We start from the raw sequence: 26986 nt of genomic DNA on the forward strand, positions 1-26986 counted from the left end.
ACTTACCATGAATGGAGCTTGCAGGACTGGAAGTTGCTCGGGGTCAATGTTAGTGTGAAACTGACCCAGTTGTCCTATACATTTGATGTTTATGGTTTCCTTGACTAAACATAGAAATGGATCCTCCCACTTTTAAAACTTGAGAAAATTATATTTGTTTTCTTTGAGTTCCTTTCTCAGGAAACCCACCATCAGACCTCCCAGATAGTAGCAAGGAGCTGAAACTCACCAAATCACTTCATTTGGACGACAAGATGTCAGACCCCTCACCCCCATCATGATTGCCCAACTGACCACCTGCTTTCCGTCGACCAATTCCTCTTCCTTATCCCTCCCTAATTCCTGTTTTCCCATGCATTATTACATTTCTTCCCTGCTATATAAGCCTCTAATTTTACTGGTCCAGAGTGATGGATTTGAGACTGATCTTCCATCTCCCTGGCTGTAGCACTTAATTAAAGTCTTCTTCCTTGGCAATATCCATTGTCTCAGCAATTGGCTTTCTGTGCAGTGAGCAGCAGGACCTAGACCACACCCGTGATGTTTTGGTAACAAATGAGTGGTGAGTTACTGTGAAGGTCTAGGACGTTACTGTACACTACTGTAGACTTTACATACATTGTACACCTAGGCTAAACTAAATTTATTTTTAAATATTTTTCTTTCTTCTATAATAAATTAACCCTAGCTTGTTATAACTTTTTTATTTTATAAACATTTTTATTTTTAAAATATTTTTACTCTTTTGTCAAAACAGTTTAAAACACAAACACATTGTACAGCTGTACAAAATATTTTATTTCCTTACATCCTTATTGTATAAATATTTTTCCATTTAAAAAATTGTAATTTTTTAAAACTTTTTGTTAAAAACCAAGACACACACACATTAGCCTTGGCCCACACAAGGTCAGGATCATCAATATCATTGTCTTCCAAATCCATATCTTGTCCCACCAGAAGGTCTTCAGGAACAATAGCATACATGGAGCTGTTATCTCCTATGACAACAATGCCTTCTGGAATACCTCTTTAAGGATCTACCTGAAGCTGTTTTATAGCTAACACTGAAAAACAAAATAACTAGAAGGAGTATACTCTAAAATACCAATAACAAATATGTGTAGTAAATACATAAACCAGTAACATAGTCATTTACTATCATTACCAAATATTATGGACTGCACATAATTGTATGTGTTATATATACCTTTATAAGATTGGCAAGGCAATAGGTTTGTTTACACCAATATCAGCACAAACGTGAGCAATGCATTGCACTATGACTTTATGATGGCTACAATGTCAAAAGCAATGGAAATTTTTCAGCTCCATTATAATCTTATTGGACCAATGGTATATACACTGTCTGTCATTGACTGAAACATTATTATGTGGCACATGACTGTATTAGCAAGCCCACCTTGTTGAGAGACCAAGCATCAGGTCCCCCGACAGTCTTGGTGAAAACAGTGATATTTTCCTCTCCAACTGCCTAACTTTTGTGGATGTGTATGTCTCTCAATAGATTCTGAATTCAGGCAAGGGAAAAGGGAGAGTTGGTGCTGAAGCCTCTAACATGCATTCATGTAGTACTGGAACTCCTGAACATTCTTGTAGTCATCATAACAAATAGTCTTATGTTACACAGATGTTGTGCATCAGTCACTCTTTCTTATGTGTTTTAGGATGATAGTGGTAGGGCCATTCAAATACCTGTATCTTAAGTTCCCCAGAAATAAACTAAAAACATTCTTTATCTCCTCTGGGTTTGCTTCCATTTCACTCTGTAGAGAGTACTTGAAAGAACTAGGCATATTTAGTTAGACCTTAAATGATCTTAGGCCTACTTCTCGTGACTTTCAGAGAGAGCCCATCACTGCCACCAATTGTCACTAGTTGTTGACTTCCCAAACATAACACAATGTGAATTGCATCAAACTCTATCATTCTTCATTTGGCTTGTAGTCTGAAATAGGTCAAACCAAATCATATAGGCTGCATGGAAAATGGAAAATGTGTTGAATAATTAGTTAAGGGCACAGAAATATCTTCTTAATAAAGAAAATGAATTCTATTGCTACACGTCCTGATTTGAGTCTTTATTACACAAGGTAGAAATAAGACGGGGACCCATAATAGTGGCAGTCCCAGAGAAGAGGGGCATGGTACAACAATAGTATTATGCAGTAAGAAAAATTAGATGTGTGTAAAATAGTAAGCCATGTTTTTCAAACTTTTGATGCCTGAAGAGAAGAGGAAAAGGGCAGAATTGGAGTGTACTTGGCAGCGAGGAGAGAGAATGACCTGAGACCAGGTAGGTGGGAGGTAGGAAGATACTGTCAGAAAACATATACCAGGCTCTAGAAATTATTGACAAAAAGGGACATAGCGTCCTTCATCCATAGCCAGCCACCTGCTTTCACATGTACCCTTCAACCCCCACACAGCCTTCATCACTTGCTTGCTAATGCAAGCAAGGATGGAATTCCTTTATCTGCAAGTGAAGGTATTTATAAAAAGTAAAATGAATAATCATTAAATTCAAATATATTGATATCACAAATGGAACTCAATCACACTAAAATGTAGGCAGTTAATCCATCATTAAACTCCTCATTCTAATGAGGCAAGGACTGAAATATGAAGATGAAGATATGCATGCACTGGTTACATTTGTATCTTTAGTACCTAGCACAGCATCAGGAATTAGCATGTGCTAGATAAATATTTGTTGCATGAAGAAGTCAAGGAAGGAATGGAAATGGGGCAAGATAAAGAGAGAGAGAGGGTTGAATGGGGGGGGGTGCTGTGAAAAAGCAGGGAAGCAAGAGAGTAAAAGTGTGTGTGTGTACACGGATGAGAGGAGAATGGCTGACTCATCCTGACAGGGATTTTTCCAGGTGCTTTGTATTTTTCCATGAATTTTTTACAACAGTCATGTATGTAAACCATTAAAGAACATGTTCAGCTTCTCATAGCAGAAAATCCAACAGACAGCAGCTTAAACAAATAGGGGATTATTTTCCTCTCCAACTGCCTGACTTTTGTGGATATGTGTGTCTCTCAATAGCTTCTGAATTCGGGTGAGGGGAAAGGGATAGTTAGTGCTGAATCCTCTAAAATCCATGCAGATGATACTAGGACTTCTGCACATCCTTATAGTCATCATAACAAATAGTCTGTGTGCATCAATATGTGTGCAACATAACAAATAGTTGATGTGTGCATCAATTACTCTTTCCTATGTGTTCAAGGTAACAAGGTCTATGTAAGTAGGTGAAGACTGGTGTTAGTTTAGTGGCTTAACAAGGCTGGCAACTTTATGAGTCTGCTTTATAACACAGCAGCTTCAGTTTCCTACCTAAGGTCCATATTCAGAGGGAAAAAATGAAGAAAAAGAGAGCACCAGTGTATCTTTCTACCTTCTCAGGAAAGCAAGTCTTCAAGAATCCTCATCCGATTTCCACTTGGAACTCGTTGTTTAGAAATGTGTCACCTTGTCCACTCTTCAGCAAAAAGATTCAGGAAAACAAATCCTTTTACTGGTCAGCTTGACATTCTGAATGAAATCTAGGTTTTGTTAGTAATGAAGAAAGAGGGGTGAATAGATTTTTAGGTAGGCAATAGTTTTCTAATGCAATGATAGAAAGTTTCCACAAATGTAGTAACTCAAAACAACATAATAGAAAAGAGAGCCTTCTCAAAAAAAAAGCCATCCCCAAACTCTGTGAGTGTGGAGTTTGGGGATGGCTTAGCTGGGTCCTCTGATCAGGATCTGAGAAGGCTACAATCAAGTGTCAGATGAGCTGTGCTCCTTTCCAGAGTTGGAGTCCTCTTCCAAGCTCATGTGGTCATTGACAGAAGTAATTTCCATACTGCTGTATCACCAATGCCTTCAGGTCCTATGAGCTGCCCACAGTATCCTGCCATGTCGCGCTGTCTCTTCACACCATTCACATCTCAGCAGCTTGCTTTAAGGTCAGTAGCAGAGCCTCTCTCTCTTTCCGTCTGTCTCTCTGTCTCTTCTCTTTCTCTCTGTCTCTCTCACTCTCATCTGCTGATATGGCTTGGCTGTGTCTCTACCCAAATCTCATCTTGAATTGTGTCTCCTATAATTCCCACGTGTTGTGAGAGAGAGCCAGTGGGAGATAATTGAATCATGGGCAGTTTCCCCCATACTGTTCTCGTAGTAGTGAGTAAATCTCACGAGATCTGATGTTTGTATATAAGGCGTTTCCCCTTTTTCTTGGCTCTCATTTTCTCTGTTTGCCTGCCATCATGTAAAATGTGGCTTTGCTCCTCCTTGCCTTCCACCATAATTGTGGGCCTCCTCAGCCATGTGGAACTGTGAGTCAATTAAACCTCTTTTCCTTTATAAATTACCCAGTCTCTGCTATGTCTTTATCAGCAGTGTGAAAATGAACTAATACATCTGCCAAGATGAAGTCTCATATAACAAAATGTAAACATGGGAGTGACAACCCATCACCTTTACAGCATAACATCGTCTAATCAAGTGGGAGACATCTCATGGCTTTTGCCATATTCCTTTGTTTAGAAACACATTGACATGTTAGGAAAGGGGATCATATAAGGGCATGGGTCACTAACTAGTATTCCAATGGGGTCATCCTAAGGTGTGTCCACCACAGCAATAACAATGTAATAGAGAAACCAAAAGGGGATTCATTGAAGCTTGGAAGCCCACTGAGGTCACACAACAAGTAAAGAGGCAATACCAGGTAATACTGTCTGAGAACTCCAGATGTCCGACTAGGTGAGCATTTTCTAAAACATCTTTTATAGACCTCACTTTTACAAGATAATATCTGGTGTGTTTAGAAATAAACAGTTTTGGAATGCTAGAATAAATAAAGTTAAACAGGTTTCTTTAATTAAACACTTTTTATCACTTTTATTGTAAATCTCATAGGAACGAAAGCCTTCCCAAATTAATCTGATGCGGGAACGCTTTTGTTCATAAAACAATAATAAGAATAGCTAACAACCATCAAGAACATTCTATGCCACAGGCATTATTCTAAACACAGTCATAAGTCAATAATACTGAAGGGGCTGCCAGAGGTTGTGCTTATGTGTGCTTGTGTGCATGTGCACATGTGCTGATATGTGTGGCTCCAGGACAATATATGGCAACATATGAATGGTGCAGCTTCTCCTTCTCCTCCCTCCAACCCCTACAACTTCCAATCTCCCATCAATACCTGCAGCAAAGGGGTCTAGAAGAGATAGTGGCAAGAGGATGAGAAGGATGAACCTGAAGCAGAGAAAAAAGACACAATTCCTCACATCTTCAGACACATAGAACATCATTTCAACAACCACTTAATGGCTCAGATCCAGATCTCCGATTCCAGGTCTAGTGCTTTGCCAGTTCTGTTGTAGCAATGTGTATTAAAGAAAAACAATGGCTTATTTGCTAATCATACATTCTGTAACAAGATCCGTTCATATCTAAAACTTTTATCTGGTAGTAAAGGGATAGACCAGAAGCTGTATATTTTATAGTCTTCTCTCTGAAGTTACCAAGATTGCTCTATGTTTTTATTTTATTACAATCTCTCGCTTTCTTCCTGACTTCCTTTGGCTGGTTATCCATTCCCTGAGATTTGTTTTCTTAAAAGAAGGATCGAGGATGTTGTTAGTTGGCGGCCAGGAAGTGGGTGTCACCGCCACAAAAGGTCAGTGGAGGGCTACAGCCAGCATCATGGAAAGGGGCCTCTTAGCAAGGAAACATGGCCGTGCATTTCTCCGAGACCATGTGACAACCAAGAATCCTCTAGAGCTGGACAAGAAGAACTATTCCGGGAATGGCTTTGTGGTTGGTTGGACATTTGCACCAAGTCCTAAGAGAATTTTTAAGGGACCTGCCCAAACTCTGCCTGTCTATGTAAAAACTTTACTTGCATTATTTGCTTCTTCATTTTCTACATTAAGACTGATGTCAAAATGAAACATAATTGGGCAGTTAGCAGCATGGCAAAAGCAATGAACTGAGATGTAACCCATTCATAAATAAAACCTATTACTTAATAGTTTACATTCATAAAATTATTTTTAGTTTTTGAAAATAACCAAGGAAATTCTCAGAAAATGTCAAGAGCAAACCTCAAGAGAAAGCCTCTCACAGACATGCAGGAGTCTGATAACAGTTTACAATATTAATTTGACTTTTTTTTTTTTTTTTTTTTTTTTTTTTTTTTACTTGTTGCAACATGAGCTTGCTCTAGATCATACTGTCTTTAATTGCTGCGTTTGCTTTGCACTGGACTGTTTGCCTTTCTTCAGTTAACGAAAGGAATTTTCCTGCATGAAATGATACAAACAAAGGTCAGATATGTGGGGTCAGAGTGTCAGCAGAAGCCCATGTTCTGGACTGTAAGGGGTAGATTACTACTGGTCACAAAGAAAAAGAGAGAGAGAGTAATTGGGTCTTGGTTTTCTGTTTTCCTGCAGGAAGAGAATTGTGTTTTTCACATGTCCATTTCCACTTAAGGAAAAAGTAAAACACATAGCAGATTACAGTTTTCCAACATTCTGAATTACCCTTCTTTATCTCCATTTTAAATGGAAAGTCGTTTTCTCTAACCTGTTAATTCCCAAGTTTCTGTCATATCTTCTCTCTCACTATGGAAGGATTTCTTCCTAGCACATGTTTATGTATTTTGAGGACTAACTAGTATTTCAAACTTCAGTATTCTTGCTTTTCTTTACCACACACTAATGAGAATTATTCTTGAATAACATTGTGCATTAATTATGGCTCCAGAGAGCAAGATTCTATCCAAGTTCAAGGTAGGTTAATTCTAATTAGCATAAAGGTTAGAGATTGAATTTGAAAAGCTGCTGTAATAAGCCATGAAACAACCAGGAAAACCACAGGTTTTCTCTATGGGTAGTGATATACTGTGTTTGTTTATTTGTTAACACAAGCCGTAGTTCAGGAAGGGGCTGGATCATCAGACAGCAATGAGACCTGGAAAGGATGTGGATAGTTGGACAGGGGCATGGAGAAGAGCGTACATTAATTGGAATTAACAGAAAATATAATGTGTAATCAATCCCTCAGCTCAGGAGACAGCAATCTTTTCCTGTCAAAAGCCAGAGAGTAAATATTTTAGGCTGTGTGGACCACATACAATCTCTGTAGCCAATTGTCCTTTGTTTGCTTGTTTTTCTTAGAATGCTTTAAAAGATAAAAGCTATTTTTAATTTTTAGACTGAACACAAACAAGACACATGCCAGACTGGGCCAATGAACTGTAGTTTGTGAACCCTGCTCTAGTCCATTTACACACAGCCATTAAAATCGACCTTTAAAAAAAAAAAAAAGAATCACAAAGACTCCCAGTTGTTTAAAAATAGGTCAATCAAGTCATGGGTCAAATATGAGAAAACTTTTAGGTTGTTAAAATATAAGCCAGGGTGGGTCAGGTGCAGTGGCTGACGCCTGTAATCCCAGCACTTTGAGAGGCCGAGGTGGGCAGATCACTTGAGGTCAAGAGTTCAAGACCAGCCTAGCCAAAATGGTGAAACCCCGTCTCTACTAAAAATACAAAAATTGGCTGAATGTGGTACTGGGGGCCTGTAATCCCAGCTACTTGGGAGGTCGAGGCAGAATTGCTTGAACCCAGGAAGCGGAGGTTGCAGTGAACTGAGATCACGCCACCACACTCCAGCCGGACTCCATCCAAAAAGATAAAAGTAAAATAATAATAATAATAATAATCATCCAAGGTGTTATGTCAAAGAGACAGATTTATTTGTCAGTTTTTGTTTTCTTCCTCCACACCCCCAAAAAAATTAAACTTAAAAAGGTGATTGTTTGATTGGACTTCAAAAATAGAAAATTTACTCTTCTTTATCTATTTATCTAAAATCCATGAAATACCTCATAAGAGATCATAGCTGCCTAATGTAGTCTGAAGATTGCCAGTTATATATCTCCCATAAATGCCAGGATAATGTTAATTCTTGGTTTGGCTATAAGAAAGAAGGAAGAGGATGAGAAAAACTAAGACAATATAATAACCACCAATAACGGATATAATTAACAAGCGTAAAGACTAATAATTAATAACCATTTAGCTGAACAGATGAGCTTTTAAAAAGCACAATCAAAGGTAAAAACTTTCTTTCTCATCACAAAAATGTAATCACACAAACACTACTTAATTCTTTAAGATGAGTCTTGTAAAAGCTAAGAGTCCTCCTCCATGGTGGGAGATGAGGTCACTGACCCAGGTGTTGTAGAATGAACTTTTTCTGAAATTCCCTTGCATTGCTTTAATGTTACGGGGAAATACTTTTGTTCTATCCCCACCTTAAACACCAAATTCCTTTAAAGTTTTTATGTGAATCTTGAATTCTCCCCTGTAATAGATTCTCACCATTTTCTTATCAAAGAATGGCCAATTCATTAAATTTCAATGAATGCTATTAAAATTTCAATTGGATGGCCCATGCCTACCTTACAGTTTCATCAACTCCTAATGCCACACACCCTTGAGGTCACACCTTTTCCACATTGACTTGCAGGGAGCCAGCTGAAAGGGGCTGAAGAATTTCCACTGCCAAAATATACCCCTCTGCCCCAGTGACTGAGCGTTCCCCTTTACAAACTCTCAGCTCTTAGCTAAGGCTTCTGGTTAGGACACAATGGAAGACAAAATCCAGACCACAGGACCAGGAAAAATTATTTACATGACTATGTGTAGTTTTCCGAAACATACCTATGTCACAATTTGCATCAATTAGAGAATATTTTGTATGTACCAGAAAACTGCTACTGAAAAGACAGAAACTAGAAATCCTTGGGCAACATCTTTTTAACACCAATTTTAATCTATCTGCTTTGCTTACAACACTAAATTACTATTAAATCTAGTTTAGCGTAAAGCTTCTTACATATTTTAACTTTGGCCTAAAAATGTCTCTGTACATAGTGAACTGCAACCCAACTGGACACGTGAACAGACTGTAACCTATTCTTGTACCAATCACAGAGTTTTGGCCAATCACAGGCAGCCGACTGATTAAATCATGTTCCAGTAAGGGAAAACCCAAGCTGTAGCCAATCCAGCAGTTTCTGTACCTCATTTCCATGTATTGTCCATAAATACACTTTGACCATGTGGCAGCCCCAGAGCCCTCTTAGCCTATTCTTGTTCAGGGGACTGCCCAATACGTGAATTGTTCTTTGCTCAATTAGACTCTGTTAAATTTAATTTGTCTAAAGTTTTTCTTTTAACATAACATCATACTACAACAATGAGAGGAATACTACATTACTCCCACTTTACAGCTGAGAGAACTGAGTCTCAGAAAGGGTGAGTAACTTGCCCACAATACCAGGGCTGGTAAGTAAAGAAGAGTTTGAACCCAGGTTGTTTGATTCCACAGCCTCTGTTCTTTAACCCTCTGCTCTTGATAATATTATTCAGACACAAAACTACATTAAAATCAAAATATGTATGAGTAATTTAGCAACTTCTTACAATTATATTGCTTTATGCTGAAATTAATAATACCTCTCTTTAATAACCCCATCACTGATTACCATTATAATGTGAGCTGGCATATTATAAAGAGGAAAGAAAAAGAGTACTTCGCACTCTTAGCTTCCTATGGATCACTGGTGTCTGGTAGAATCTAAAGCACTACTTCATTAGCTTGTACTTAATAGTAAATTGTTTGGGGCCTGCACAGCCCCCAGTGGTCTCACCAGCCACCTTTCGTGCTTCCATTTGTTAATGTTCAGCTGCTGCTTCTCGTTAATATGGAAACATGCAGTGATTTCCGCTTATTTCCAAATCTTGTCTTGATACCAAGTGGTCTTTTCTGTGGGGACGGGTCTTTGGGTAGCCACTGGAAGATATTTGTCTGAACTGTGAAATGTCTTGTAGTAACACAGACATTCCTTAGAAACTGAACTATCTCGTAACCCTGATAACAGAAGCGAAAGTAAAAGTTATCAGGTAATTTGACAATGCAACTATGAATCACCATGATCTGCTCTTCATTCCTCATGAACATTTGCTCTGACATAGTTCCTCCCTTCCTCCAATACGAAAAGCATGTGACTCTCTTGGATTCTGGCTGTAGAAAAATGTTTGGCTGATATGTTTCATGCTATCCTAGTGTTTGTTTTGTTTTGTTTTGTTTTTTCCTTTTAATTAGCTCTCAGATGGACGTTGTCAGAGTTGCCCTCATCTCGTTCAGCAGTCATTTTTTCTTGCTGTATGAGTGTGAGGAAGTTAACATGTTGCCCCACTGTGATCATCTCAGCTTTCCAAACAAAAAAATTCACTCCCCAGCTATCAAGATGGGCAGAAAGGCAATTTGAGCTTCCTGCTTCTGCATGCTTTGTATCTGTGAACTTTTCCATCCAAAGTTCAGGGGGTTCCAGGGTAAAGGCACAGCTCCAGTATGCATCATTTCTGGTGTGCAGATACCAGACATGCAAGCAACCCTTTAAACAAAAGGATGTGTGATTTTAATAAAAATATTTTTTATTTTTTAGGAGTGTGAGAAACTGTCTGGGCTTAGAGAAACTCTGTTAATCTTGGATTGTGTGTCTATTCTCCTTCATATAGTTATAAGAAATAATATTACAGTATCCAATTCTTTCAGTTTCAAATCAGAGTACACAAAAACCTATAATACAACTTGCCATTTAACCACTTATTTATTACTGAAAAGTAATTAATTTTCTTTTCAGTAACTGTACACTTAATTGTCCACACAAATGTACAGTTAATTGTCCACACAAATGAAGCAGAATACTCTTATAATTGTTTATATTTATCAAAAGAAATGCTGTAGTATTGGCCTGGTTTTATGAGTGAGTTGCCTCTATTTCTACATTTCATTTTACATTAGACCAAGGGCAATTTCTAGCCCAACTCTTTAAATACCACCCTAACCCCAACCCTTTAACACCATCCCTGTGCCATTCCTTTACTCCCAGTTTACAGCTTATGTCCTTTCCTTTAGTTCTTACAAAGTGTTCATATACAGTTTTACTTTTGAATGTCACACTAAATGGTATGGATTGAATTGTGTCCCCCAGAAAATTCATATGTGAAAGCCCTAACCCCCAGTGCCTCAGAGTCTGACTGTATTTGGTATTTGGAGAAGGAGTCTTGAAAGAGGTAACTAAATTAAAATGAGGTCATTAGGTGGGTCATGATACCGTATGACAGGACCTTGTAATAAGAGATTAAGACACAGACCACACTTGAGAGGGATGACCATGTGAGGACGCAGTTAGAAGGTGGCTATCTTCAAGCCAAGAGAAGAGGCCTCGGGGAAAAAATAAACTGCTGGCAGGGTGTGGTGGCTCACTCCTGTAATCCTAGCACTTTGGGAGGCCAAGGCAGGCAGATCATGAGGTCAGGAGTTCAAGACCAGCCTGGCCAACAGGAAGAAACCCCGTCTCTACTGGAAAAAAAAAAAATTAGCCGGGCATGGTGGCACGCACCTGTAATCCTAGCTACTCACAAGTCTGAGGCAGGAAAATTGCCTGAACCTGGGAGGGAGAGATTGCAGTGAGCCGAGATCGTGCCACTGGACTCCAGCCTGGGTGACAGAGCAAGATTCTAGAAAACAAAAGAAGTCCTGCCAATGCATTGATCTTGAACTTATAGCCTCCAGAATTGTGAGAATATAAATTTCTGTTCTTTAAATCAGCCAATGTGTGGTATTTTGTTATGACAGCCCTAGGAAAGTAATGCACTAGATAAATTACAAAGTTTTCAATATGGAGAGGCAGACCAGACATGTGCATAACAGTCAGAGGTTCCAAAAACGAAGAGTTTCTAAAATCAAGATTCTAGTCAAGTTATTTACTTCCTACTGGTAAATTGCAACTATTACAAAATAGAGACATCGAGATTGTGTTGTGAGGATTAATGAGATCACATTGGCTAAGTGCTCCTTTAGAGATAACTACATAATTTACCACCTGGGTACATGATTTTTAAAAACCCAGTTTTCTTTCGTGTGCAATGTAATGCCAACAGCCTTCATTAATTTTTCTTTTTTTTTAATTTACTAATGCTGTTATAGGAAGGGTTGTGAACCACGGCTAAAAATAAGAACTCTTTTAAAAAATGAAGAAAAGGCAGATAACTAAGAAGGCAAAAAAGAAATTGATTTCTATCATTTTTACTCAATACCTTAACCTTATAGCCAAATTCCACCAAATTCATTTGTCAGTCTACGTAACAAAATAAAATGAGAAAAAAAATTCAGAAGAAGATCAAACTGGAATCAGATCTACTGGATGGACATCTCTTTGAACTTCGGTTTCTCCATCTGCGGCTTCGGTTTCTCTATCCACAGAAATGATGACCAAATGCTCCACCTCCATCTGCAAAATGCAATGACAAGCTTCCTTCTAATAATTATAGTCTAAGTAATTCAGATCTACACTCCTATGGAGAACAAGCAGTCAGACAAAATATTTAAAATGATGATAATTTTTTTTTCTTAAAAGCATCAAAGAGATAATAAGATACTGAGGAATTATTGGGTGAAAATCTGGAAGACGAGATCCTAGAGAGTAAGGCCAGAACTCAAAGCTACTTTTGCTCTGAAGTCATGTGCTGATTTATTAAAAATAAAACTGTGGCAAAACTGAGCTGAGTTCTTGGCATACATAGAGGCTAGAAAGTGAAAATTTTAATCCCAAGGTGTACCAAAGCTGGGGACTCTGATAAACCATCCTCAGTGTATTAGTCAGCTCAGACTGCCATAACCAAATATCACAGACTGGGAGGCTTAAATAACAGAAATTTATTTCTTACAGTTCTGGGAGGTAGAAGTCCAAGATCAAGGTCCTGACAGGATTTAGTTTCTGTTGAGGGCCCTCTTTCTTGCTTGTATATGGTTGTCTTCTTGCTGTGTTTTCAAATGGCAGAGAGAGAGAGCGTGCGCTCTTTCTGATAGGATTAGGGACACTAATCCTATCAGATTGGTGTCCCACCCTTATGACCTTAATTACATCCCTACTCCAAATACAGTCACAGTGAGGGTTAGGGCTTCAACTTATGAACTGATGGGGAAGGAGAGGGGAGACATAATTCAGTCCATAGCACCCAGTTAACCTGAAACCTCATAGCCTTTGGGCAAGGAAACTTGGAAGTTACCCAACTCTCCCACAGATCTGCTGTGTTCTGAGTAGTCCAGAGAACATTAGGCCTTGAAATGGAATCAAGAGATTCTCAGAGGCTCCTGGGAGCACTACATGTCTGGATCAATGGTGGCTCAACAAGTGTTCCTTCACAATACAGACTTTATATTTAATACACACTTTCATATGTGTGTTGTGTTTCACTTATAGAAGGCTTCTTGATATAGTGATAATGACTGCCTCTCAGGCTTATTATTGGAATTTAATGTCGATATCAAGGATTCAGCGTAGTATCTGATGTTTGCTCAGTAAGTCTTCATGTCCTTTTCCTTATCTCTATTTCCTTTCAATTTTTTATGGTTTCTTCTCCCCACTGACCTCTTCTCCCTGTAATACTCAACCTCCTATCTTAGATTAGCTGTTTCACCATCACGTGGTGAGTCTCTCTTGAATCATGTCACATAGGAAACAGTGTAAGGAAGGGGAAAAGGGAGGTCGTAACAATATCACAGCCACTTGAGAACATGAGTTCCAAAATTTTTTTCTTAAAATAGTAAATTTGAAAAGCTTGTTATAATGTTTGCAAAGCCATCTATTTTAAATACCTCCATTAATAGATGTTGAGCAGATTATATGTGACCAAAACTTGCCAGGTGCTGGAGAGAGTGGAGAAGAATCCTAAGAATGATATCTGCCCCCTTATAGCTACAGACAATAAATGAAAACATATTCAGCCTTAGAGAAATAAGGGGACTCCGAGAAGACTATTTGAGGGAAGTAGGACCTTAAATGGGAATTAAGAATGGAAGCCACTACAAGTGCTAAGGAAAGAAGAGGGAGGATGCTGCCCATGAGAACCAAGGGATGTAATACAGAGGATGGGAGCAGAAGAAATGCTGGCTAGAAGATAACAGTAAGCACATGAATTGAGTGCCTACTGTGTGCTGTGTACTTTTCTACACGTGTTACAGATAGCCTCCTGCTTTGTTTGCCTCAAAAAGCCTTATCAAGGAAGCATTAGCATCATTTCACAGATAATGTATTGAGACTTAAAATGTCCATACAAGAGCCTGTAGTAGTAAAGCTAGAATTTAATGCCAGGCCTGTAGGACATTAAAACCTGTGTTCTTAACCACTGCCCTAGACCACAATTCATTAGGATCTTATCATGGAAAGTCTGTCAAGTAAGGCAATTGTGAGCTATAGGCAACAGTCAAATGGGAGCCACGCATTATGGATTCTTGAGGAAGAAAATGAAATGCTAACAGCATTTCTCTGATCTTGACACTGAGGGGAAATAGAATTTGCCTGTGACCACCTTTGTTGGACCACATAGAAGATTGTGAGCTCTATCCAGGATCTAATATGCTTTAGTTTTATTAGCATAGGGGTTGGCCACAAAAACAGAGAGCAATGGTTAAATCTAAAAATGACTTTAGAGGAAGAAAATAAGGAAATGTTGACATTGGCTAGACAGATGAAGGAGGAAAAAAAAAGTCAAAGGAAATCTCAGAAGCAGTCCAAAAAAATGTAATACTGATAAGCAGACAATAGGCAGGGCAAGCAACCTCTATGAGAAGAAAGAGAGCTTGGGTTTTAATGTGTTCAGTTTGAGATGATTATAGGACATCTGAGGATAGGTTTATCATAAGCATTGAGAAAACCTTGGAGAAGAGATCATAGTTAGATGCTGGAGAAGCAGTTAAGCATGAGAAACCTCTGGTGTAGGTAGGATAACTGTTGGTACTTTGTGAAGCCTCAGAAGGTGCTTATAGGAAAGAGACAGCAAAAGTACAAAATGATAAATGATGAGAAAATTCCTCCCAGCTGCCGCTTTACTGAAATGGCTCTTCTTTTCATACTTTCCCCTCGTAGTGCACTAACTGCTAGGCATGGATGTCATGACACCACCTCCACTTCTAATTTCTGCCCATTTGTTTGTATAGCTGTGTTTATACACATAATCCTGCTCTACTTCGTGCCATGTCAAATAATAAGGACAATAATGACTGGAATCTGTCCACTTTAGCCTATACAGCACTGATCGAGGTGATATACCTTTATACCATGTTATTTCGAGGTAAACATGAGATTAAACTCAATTACATTGAAGATTAAATTCCATTAAGTCAGCCTTTCCAATAAAACTGACCTCACAACTCCTTTGCATGGCCTGTGTTACATTAGTTTGGATAAAAACTGAGATGCTATTTAAAAAAAAAAAAAAAAAGCAAAAACTCAAAATCCGAAGAGTCAACAACATGGAATTTTATTTTTCACTCACATCCCAGTTCAAAAGGAGCAGTTACAGTCTGGTGAGATAGCTCCGACATCCTCAACTTATGGCTGCCATCTTAGGGACTAAGGTGGCAGTGCCAGCAATAAGGATATGGAGGGCAATTGTAGCTTCCTTTTTTTGAGAAGGATTACAGAATATACACTCACCACTTTTGCTCACACTTCGCTGATCAGGACTTAGTTATATGACTCAGGGCCAGCTCAAGGAAGGCTGGGAAATACAGCTTCTAGCTGGATGGCCTGTGGCCACCTAAAATTGAAGGGGAGCTGGAAGATCAAAGTTAATTACTAAAAAGAAGTTTAGAACAATTAGCAGATTCTACCACATCTGGATTCAGATTCTCTCCTCACCCTGCTGCTCCTTATACAGTACAACTTTTCAGGTAGCAAACTAATTTTTAAAGCAGCAAGTCCACTTTATAGTGCTGTTTTCAAATGTAGCATGTTGCTATTTAAAAGAGCTGAAAGCAGAACAACTAAGCTTGAAATTAGGAAGTAAGCTGTCAGAATATGCATCTGACCCTCCCCTCTCCCTGTCCCCATCTCACTTTGTGGGAACCCCTTGATTTTGAGAAATAAAATTTGGAAACTGCTCTCACGGTGTTTATTATCAAAAATGAATATGCTATGCTTTCTAGGCAGTCAAATGTAACTAGTGAAAATCATTCTCTCCCACTTAAATAATGAAAAGACCTTTTCAAATCCTGGTTTACTTTCATCCTGTCAACAAAGTACACACCCATGGATATGAGTTCAGAGCCATTTCTCAGCCTGAGAAGGCTTCTGGCTTTGCAGAACACCCTGCCAAGCATGAATTAATCACCATGTTGATGCAAAGAGTGAAGAAGGAGGCTATTTCTGCAATTTTCCTCACAAATCTAATCTTGACAAATGGAATAATGTTACGTCTCATTAGCTAATAAACTGTCCGGATTGGAGTTACTTGTAAGGACAGAAATGAGCTCAAATTAATGCCTGATACCCTTGGAAACAACTTTTCTTCTTCATTCAAGAACAGAGGGGGATGCTGTAAGTTTGATTGGATTTAATTTAAAAAAAAAAAAAAAAGAATAGAAAAAAATGAAACAATTCCCAATAGAAAAGTCAACAGAGCTCAAACAAGCAAACAAACAAAAACTAAGAAATATTCATTTCAGCCACTAATTCTATAGCCTCAATTACTGGAATCTAAGAAAACACGGCAAATACCTTGACCAAGTGGGGCTATGTCTCTAGTTATTTCAAGTCATCTGAGCCAAAACAAGGCCATGAAGTTTGGGGTTTTCTGATTTCATCAAGTAATTTTTGTGTCGTTACCACTTGGAGTTTATATTTTATTCTAGATATGTAACATAATGGAATTAATCATTTTGATTATAGACAGTTTTCAAAATATTTAATTGCTTGTTTTTAAGGAATCGTGCCATAGTTTCTCATTTATTCCCCTATTGCCTGATAAAAAATTTCTAGTGAGGAAATCTCTTCTTGAAATGCCCACATATGTAATACAGATCATTTTGCTTCAGATTGTGAATGTGGGAGTAAGTTGTATTCATCTACTAGTTAATAAAACTCCTAGACTGAGTTCAAAATGGGTTATGTCAATGCTTATCAAGGGAGTTCTTTGCAGGATGACCTCATTGCCTGAATTAACAAAATACAAGAGCTTTATTACAACGTGACTTCATAATGATCTTAGAGCATTTGGTTATATAACATTAACAGTGTCTTTATATGATTACCTGTTTGCAAATAGAAAACTCAAAATATTGATGCACTTTAAATATATTTGTGAGGCCAGGCATGGTGGCTCACACATGTAATCCCAGCACTTTGGGAGGCTGAGGCGGGTGGATCACTTGAGGTCAGGAGTTCGAGACCAGCCTGAACAACATAGCAAAACCCTATCTCTAGTAAAAATACAAAAATTAGCCAGGCGTGGTGGTGCACAACTGTAATCCCAGCTACTCAGAAGGCTGAAGTAGGAGAATAGCTTGCACCTGGAGGCAGAGGTTGCAGTGAGCCGAGATCATACCACTGCACTCCAGCCTGGGTGTCTGTCTCAAAATATATATGAGAAAAAAGTTTTTCTGTACTTTATGAGGGCTCTTATTTCTAATATTTAGGGACCAAATTAAAATGAAACACATTGGAGTATCTACCACTTACATTTTGTTTCAATTTCAATTGTTTTAATTTGCACAGAACTTCATGCCAAAACTTATCCAAGAAAATATTAGGGTTTCAGATATTACTTTACATGATTTCCATCAAACAATATTTAGATGAAAAAAATACTGTTTTGCAAGTCCTAGTCCCTAGAGAGCCATGAGTAACCACTTGTATTCAGGAGAGAGAACCATAGAAACAATTCTGCCTACAAGAATGCAACGTGTTATTTTTCTAGCAATTCATATTCTAGGTGTCTGATCAAACCAGCAATTAAACTATTTAAGCACTACAGAGATAAAATCAGATTAAAATCAAATTATGGCACCTGGTCAACTACTTCTCCAAATAAAAACAAGAAGAGGGTCAATAATCCCTTTTTAAAGATGCCAGATGCTTCAACTCTTAAGATAAATATAAATAGCATTTCACAAGTCCTAGCTCATAGAAGCAGTGCCTTCTCTAATGTATCCTACAGCCCTCACAATAAACTTCCTTTAGCCTATGTCTTTCTTTCTTGCTTGATTTTTTCAAGTGTGTGCATGTGTGTGCGCACGCACACACATAATAAGTGTTTTGAAGTTTATCCCTGTGTGAAATCACAGCCTCTTATTATAGTAAAATATCCTAAGCTACAAAAGGATAGGGGTAATGTCTTTCTTATGCACCTCAAATCGCCAGTGCTTGGCACAAAGCAGATGCTAAGTATTTTTTAATAAATTAGTGAATTAATAAACTATTGCCAGGATTTTTACTCTCACATTCTCTTTCACTCTATAAAAACTGTTTTTGTCAAGGTTACCCATAACCTCCATTGCTAAATACAGCTGTCAATTCTCAGTCCTCATCATATTTGATTCATCCGCTGATTTGACAAGGTTAATCACTGCCTCTTCTTTGATGGTCTACTTCTTACTTCATTGTTCACCCTTTTCAAACTCTTTTGCGGATTCCTTTTCTCTTTAAGCTTTGAATGTCAGGGATCCTCAGGATTTGAGTGGTGGCATTTTCTTTTTTCTTCGGTGACTTCACTCAATCTCATGGCTTTAAATAACATCACTAATTTGAAATGTATACTTGCAGCCTAAACATCACTCCTGAATTCCAGACTATCCAGTACTTATTGACATCCCTACTTGGATATCCAATAGTCATCTCAAACTTAACACTTCCAAACTTGAATTCCTACTTTCTCCCCATGCACAAACCCCCTTCTGGTCCAAATACACTCCATTCGCACTTCTCTCCATATCACTTGGTGATTTTCTATCCTCTAGATGCTCAGGTACTTGCTATTCCTACCACCAGCACAACTGGAGGTACTACCAGATGCAGGACAAATGACTTCTCCCTTCCTTGAATTTATATTGTTCTATCACGGTTTTCCATTGGCAGATCCTTTCTGGAAACTAGCTGGCAAAAGAATCAGGGAATAGTAGTTTGCAAGCTTCCAGCCCCTTGATAAAGAGGAGAGTTTAGAATGGGTGAGTGGAGCCAAACACTTGCAGACATTATCCACTGTAACCTTCTAAATGGTCCCTCCATTTCTACCCTTACCCCTAGTCTATCTCAACACTGCACTCAGAGGCTTTGTTTTATTATAGGAATTTTATATATATGTAATATATAATGTCTTTATTTTTAATTATTTTAAAAGTATATAATACATTACTATTAATTATACTTACCGTATTGTACAATAGATCTCTAGAACGTATTTGTCCTATTTAACTGAAACTTTAAACCCTTTTACCAATATCTACCCCAGGCCCAAACCACCCCCCAGCTCCTGGCAACCACCATTCTACTCTGCTTCTATGAGTCTGACTTTCTTAAATTCCACATAATAAGTGAGATCAAGTAGTATTGATCTTTCTGTACCTGGCTTATTTAATTTAATATACTGTCCTCCAGGTTTATCCTTGTTTTTGCAAATGACAGAATTTATCTTTTTTCCAAAGGCTCAATAGCTTTTCTGTGTGTGTGTGTGTGTCTGTGTGTGTATTAAATTTTCTTTATTAATTCACCCTTTAATGGACATTTAGGTTGATTCCGTATCTTAGCTATTGTGAATATTGCTGTAACAAACATGACAGTGCAGATACCTCTTCAATACACTGATTTCATTTTTTTTGATACGTACCCAGAAGCAGATCATATAACAGTTCAATTTTAAATTTTTGAGAAAACTCCATTCTGCTTCCACACTGGCTGTACTAATTTACATTCCCACCAACAGTGTACAAGTGTTCCCTTTTCTCCACATCCTCTCCAATACTAGTCGTTCACGTTTTTGGTAGTAGTCATTCTTTTTTTTTTTTTTTTTTTTTTTTTTGAGACGGAGTCTTGCTCTGTCGCCCGGGCTGGAGTGCAGTGGCCGGATCTCAGCTCACTGCAAGCTCCGCCTCCCGGGTTCCCGCCATTCTCCTGCCTCAGCCTCCCGAGTAGCTGGGATTACAGGCGCCCGCCACCTCGCCCGGCTAGTTTTTTGTATTTTTTAGTAGAGACGGGGTTTCACCGTGTTAGCCAGGATGGTCTCGATCTCCTGACCTCGTGATCCGCCCGTCTCGGCCTCCCAAAGTTTGGTAGTAGCCATTCTAACAGTTGTGAGGTGATAGACCATTGTGGTTTTAATTTACATTTCTCTAATGATTAATGATACTGAGCATTAAAAATATATCTGTTGGCCATTTGTGTGTATCTTTTGAGAAATTACTATTCAGATCATTTGTCCATTTTTTAAATTGCAGGTTATTTATTTTGTTGCTGTTGAGTTGTTTGAGCTTTTCATATAACTTATTAGATGTATGTTTTAAAAATATTTTTCCCATTCCATAGGTTGGCTCTTCACTCTGTTGATTATTTCCTTTGCTATGCAGAAACTTTTCAGTTTGAAGCAATTCCATTTATCTATTTTTGTTTTTGCTATCTGTGCTTTGGGAGTCATACTCAAAATTTATTACCCAGCCCAGTATCAAAAAGCTTTTTTCCCTGTATTTTTTTCTAGTAGTTTTACAATTTCATGTCTTATGTTTAAGTCTTTAATTCATTTTGAGTGATTTTTGTATGAGCAGTAAGACAAGCGTTCAATTTCTTTCTCCTGAATGTGAATATCCAATTTTCCTAACATCATTTATTGAAGAGATTGTCCTTTCCCCATTGTGTATTATTGGCACTTTTGTCTCAGATCATTTAACTATAAATGTTTGGATTTACTTCTCTGTACAGCAAATCTCTCTGTTATGTTCCATTGGAATATATGCCTGTTTTTATGCCAGTACTATACAGTTTTGATTATTATATTTAATCTATTTGGAGGTCTTTGTAGTTCATGGACCTGAATGTTCATTTTCCCCTCCAGATCTTGGAAGTTCTCTGCCATTATTTCTTTAAATAAACTTTCTTCTGCTTTCTCTACACCTTCTGGAAATCCCATAATGTATATGTTGGTTTGCTTGATACTGCTCCATAATTACTATAGGCTTTCTTCACTATTTTTAATTATTTTTTCTCTGTGACTGGGTAATTTCAAATGACCTGTGTTTTAGCTCTCGTTACTTTCTTCTCTGTAATTGAATCTGATATGGAAGCTCTCAACAGAATGGTTTAGTTAAGTCATTGTATCCTTAATGTCTATTTGGTTCTTTTTTATGGTTTCTATCTCTTTGTTGAACTTCTCAGTTTGTTCATGTATTATTTTCCAGATCTTATTTAGTCGTCTGTGTTCTCTTGTAGCTTACTGAGCTTCTTTAAGATGACTGTTTTCAATTCTTTTTCAGGTGGTTTGCAAATCTCTATTTCTCTATGGTCAGTTACTGATGGTTTATTTTATTTCTTTGATAGTGTCAAGTTTCCCTGATTGCTCATAATCCTTGTGGCCATGTGTTGGTGTCTATGCATTTGACGAAGTAGCCATCTATTCCAGTCCTTATAGATTGGCTTCATCAGGGAAAGGCCTTAACAGTCAGCTGGCTGAGATTCTATGTGCCCTCTGACAGGATCTGTGAGAGATCTTGCTGCTTAAGTCCTCAGGCAGACTGGCCTGGTGACTAGGTCAGCAGCTGGGCAGGCTTGGTGCCTGAGTCCTCAGAAACCAACCTGGAACCTGATTTTGAAGCACTGGGCCTGGATCCTGGGTACATGGGAGCTGGCCTGGTGCCAGGATCCACTAAGGTAGACATGTTGATTGGGTCTATGGGAGCAGGCTAAGAGCCTGGGTCTATGGAGTGGGCCTAGGGCTCACATTCATAAGGGCCAAGCTAGTGCTGGTGTAAGCTTTAAGCTTGATTCCACAAAGACGTGCCTGGCACTGAGATGGGGCCTGGCACCTGGATTCTCAGGAACCAGCCAGGAGCCTGAGTCCTTGGGGACAGGTTTGGGTCTTGGGACCACGAGTGCCAGCCTAGATCCTGGATCTGTTGAGGCAGTCCTGGGAATCTCAGGCACCAGAGTATACTATGGAAGGGTTGGACTCTGGATCCACTAAAGCAGGTTTGGAGGTTTGGATTCTGGGATCACTGCAGCCTAAGACTGTGGGGACCTGCCTAGAGCTTGAAACCTGCCTGTTTTGTTTTTGTTTTGTTATGTTTTGTTTTGTGTAACATAGCTCATCTCATCTTCTAACCCACAGAATAAACTTAATGCTTAGTTTCTCATGGGGTTTTTTGTTTGTTTGTTTCTCTTTTTTTTTTTTTTTTTTTTTTAGATGAAGTCTCACTGTGTCACCCAGGCTGGAACACAGTGGTAAGATCTCAGCTCACTGCAACCTCTGCCTTCGGTGTTCAAGCTATTCTCCTGCCTCAATCTTCCAAGGATCTGGGATTACAGGTGCATGCCACCATTCTGGCTAATTTTTGTAATTTTAGTAGTTACGGGGTTTCACCATGTTGGCCAGGCTGGTCTCAAACTCCTGACCTCAAGTGATCCACCCGCCTTGTCTTCCCAAAGTGCTGAGATTACAGACTTTAGCCACCGTGCCTGGCCTATTTCATGGTGTTTTTTCAACGATCTCCAGCATAAAATGTTAAACTCCACAAAGGCAAAAATTCTTGTTTGTTCAGTGACATTTCAGGAGCCTATGCCAGTGTTTTAGCAGTTAAAAATCAATTTCCCACATGCGTAACATAATGGTCGTCAGGAAAGGTTTATTCATATCCAAGCAATTGGTTTGCATGAATGATAAACATAACAAGTCAAGTAACTCTTTCATTGCTTTTCTAACAAATAGCTTCCTAAGAGGAAAAATGGAGGATTGGTATTATCATGCAATGGTAGAGAGGCTACAAAGTGACAGAATCAAGCATTTTATTAAAGATCTTTCTTATCTGCAAATAACAAAATTTCAATCAAATTGGCTTAAGCTGTAAGTCAATTTATTGCATGCATTCCCTGAAAATTTCAGGAATAGTTCTGGACACGGTGTAACTGGATTCAGATACTCTAGTGGTGACATCAGAAATCAGTGTCTCTTCTCTGCCTGACTTTTTCTTCTGTGATGTCTTTAGTCTCTGACATGGTCTCCCCACCTGCTGCCAAATCTCGCCTCCAGCAAAAACAGGCTACCTTCTGCCCACAAGGACCATGATGGAAAAAGAAAAAAAAAAACTCCCTCTATTGCAGTGATTCCAACAAAATGCCTTGACTGACTGTCACTGGCCTGGATGAGTCTATGGCCTCCCTGAACTATTCATTCAGTCTTCACACATCCTGGTTTGGGTCATGCCTTGTTCATCAGGTCAGGGACTGTGGTGACTGTCACTCAAACCAAGATAAATGGCTTCATAAGGAAAAGTCAAAGCCTTTTACCAAAAGAAAGAATGGGCTGTGGGCTGCCATTACAACTATATTATGAAGTGCCTGGAGTTCTGAGGAAAAGTTAACAATGTATTAAGAGTTAAGTGATAGGAAATGAGGCTGGAAAATTAGGGTAAAGTTTGATTGCAAAGAGCCTTTTTTTTTTTTTTTTTTTTTTTTTAATGAGAAAAGCACTGGATAAGGTCTCAGGAGACCTGAGTTCTATTTCCAAATCTTACCAGAACTATCTGTGTGACCTTGCCAAGTAACTTAATATCTCTATAAATGTTTCCTCAACTCTGAAATAATAAATTGCATTAAAAGAATTTCCATGTTTCCCACCAGCTGCCAGCTGCCATTTCCAAGTTGGGCAAGCTAGGTGCTACGCCGGCTAATGTCTACCTACTGCAGACTCATTTACCATCATATGAGGGAAGGAAGAGGGAAACACTTGCTCCCTTCTCCCTTGTTGCTGGCCAGGGACATTGGTTAGCACCCATACCTGGTGCTGTAAAGGATCCTGGCAGATGTTGAAATTAATTCTAGACAAAAAGCGTTCTCGCCTGTGCTTCCAAAACCTGGTTATGCTTCAGCATTACCTGGAAAGCTCATAAAAATATAGATTTCCTGGGTCCACTTTTATGGGATTGAATGGGGCTCATGAATTTATATTTTTAGAAATGTTATTGTCTTTACCTTTCTCCACTTTCCAGTCTTGGATGTGTCTGTTTTCTTTTGAAAATATTATTTAATAATAATCAATAATTTTGTGTATCTACATGCTGAGAGATCTTGGTTCGGAAATATGTATCCAGAAAGCATAGTACATATTTTTTGACACTAAAGTATGGGAGGCAAAAGAAACATCACAATCACCAATATATTTGAATGTTTTATGAAAAGAAGTATTCGCTTAATGAGAATTATGGTTAATATATATAGCACATATCATCTTTATTCTACCAGTTCCAGAGAACTAGTCATAATGCTGCAATTTTCACGTAACATCCAAGTCACAATAAGAATAAAAGCTTTCTTCGCATGTTTTCAGTCATTGATTTTCTTCAAAACAACTCTAGAGTCTTAAAAAAATATAATGGTAAATAACACAGTATCAATTATGTCTAATACATATGTAATACATCTGCTCTCTTTTTGTGAAGAATTTTTTATATATTACTATATTTGATCAAGTTGTTAAATTTATGAATCAATAATCAGCTTTAGTCTTAATTTTTCTCAAAACATTTATCTTAGATTAGCCAATATTTTAATTTTTAAAAGTTCATTCATTTAGATGTGATCAAATTAGCACACAGAAAGCCTGGGTTCTGAGGAAAAGAAATCTCAACCATAGACATGTTTACCTAAAATTGTCTTGTCATTCTGACTTCCCTCTTGTCTGTGTGAGCATGTGCTCTGGGATTTGTCAGGAAATAGTTAACTTCTGCATGTTGCATGTTCTTGAGTACTGTAGGGAGTTCTGAGAAAGTTGAAGTAAGAAGTAAACATAATATTTCCTTTCCACAAATGTAAGAAAACAAACAACAGTCACACATACAAAAAAAAAAAAAAATACACTTAGTATCAACATGAGAACTTCCCTGAAAAAAAAAAATGTTAAGCAAATGATTGCTTCAGGTAAGATGGGAAGTTTCCAAACATCAAATAAATTTTAACTCTACTATAACAAAAACCTGGGCCTGGGCACGGTGGCTCACACCTGTAATCCCAGCACTTTGGGTGACCAAGGTGGGAGGATAAAGACCAGCCTGGGTAGTATAGTGAGACTCCATCTCTTAAAAAAAAAAAAAAAAAATTAGCCAGACATAGTGGCACACATCTGTAGTCCCAGCTACTTGTGGGGTTGATGTGGGAGGATCGCTTGAGCCCAGGAAGTTGAGGCTGCCATGAGCCATGATTGCACCACTGCACTCCAGTCTGGGTGACAGAGCAAGATCCTGTCTCAGCGAGAGAGAGAGAGAGAGAGAGAGAGAGAGAGAGAGAGAGAGAGAGAGAGAGAGAGAGAAAAGAAAAGAAAAGAAAAGGAAAAGAAAAACCTTGAAGAAATATATTCCTCCTTTGATCCTTTGCACTCCAGCTGTTTCATTCTCTAATGAGGCATTCTCCTTGCCAGGGCTATTGTAAAACAGAACTAATATTTCAAGTCACAACATTGTTCATTCATTAATTTTAGTCAAATGTTTATTTATCTTCTACTGTGTACTAAAAGACTTGGTACTGGGAGATTCTCAGTATCTTCTATATAAACCAAGATCAACACTACAACCATTTTTAAAGTAGTTTTTCCAAGACTACATAGTTGTCACAGCCCTCCGAATCAGAGGAGAGCCCAGGAGAGCCCAGAAGCACCTCAAGGCCCCTCCTGGTCAAATACATCCCCTATCAGTACCCATATGAATGTGCGGCACTTTCTCACATTCATACAACACCTCCTCTGTGCCCAACACTGCCCTCATCCCAGCTTTGGAGACAGAGAAAAATCAGATTTAGCCTCTTCCTCCAGGATCTTCAATACCAGTGACAGAGATGGACATGTAAAAAATTGTAAGTGTGTGACAGAACCTACAACCGTTGCCAGTGCGGAGTGCCAGGGCGTCAGGGAGGGCAGCCATCTCTCATGGTAGCAGAGGAACGGAGAAGCATATGAAGAGGAGCATAGAGAGAATCCCTGTGCATGGCAGAGGAAAGTATTAGTGCAAATGCAAAAACAAGCACTGCCAGTTTAGGGCAAGTAGCTCTGAATGTTTCGAAGAAAAGTAAGTATGAATTGGGGGAATAAAGAGAGAAGGATGTGAAAGGAGGAGAAGAATGTGGTAAGAATTGAGGCTGGACCAGATAAGGAGAGGATTTATTTGCTTCGAAAAGGCTTTTGCCTATTACCTAAAAGCTAAGGGTACAGTCAGGCTGAATTTTAGAAATTTCCCTCCACTAGCAGTATGGGATACGTTAAAGTGAGAAAATCTGAAGATAAGAAAGAGGGTTAGAAGGCTATTTCTATCGAGAGAGACTTAGTAATAAGAACCTATGAAAGGGGACTACCAATAGAAATAAAGGGGAGATGGGTTTGAGGTTTGAGGTAACCAATTTGAGGAGGAAAATGCGAGGGAGGGAGAAATCATGGATTCCTGGCAGGTTTCCAGTTGGAGGAAACTACGTGGATGGTGGCACTGTCACTAAATACAACAGGAAGAAGTAAAGGCATGAGGGATGTACAGAAGGGGAAGATGCTGACTTCAGTTTTCTCCATGCTAGGTTGGAGGTGCTTATGGAAGCTCTGGAGAGGTGTTTGTTCAGTGGGAGTATGAGTCTGGACTGAGAAGACAGCCGGGAATTGGAGATGCAGATTTGGGACGCTTCCACACACAGGTGTCCTTTGAAGATATCAGAGAAAATAAGATGAACTTGGAAAGGTGTCAGTGAGAAAGGAGGTAGCCTAAGAACAGAACTCTAAAAAAAACCATCATATAAGGGAGAATCAAGGAAAACCACCCACACAGGGGAATAAACTGGGAGAACTTGAGGGAGAAGTAAGGTCTGAACAAC

Source organism: Macaca mulatta, chromosome 4 (genome assembly GCF_049350105.2).
Source record: "Macaca mulatta isolate MMU2019108-1 chromosome 4, T2T-MMU8v2.0, whole genome shotgun sequence".
Lineage (NCBI taxonomy): Eukaryota > Metazoa > Chordata > Mammalia > Primates > Cercopithecidae > Macaca > Macaca mulatta.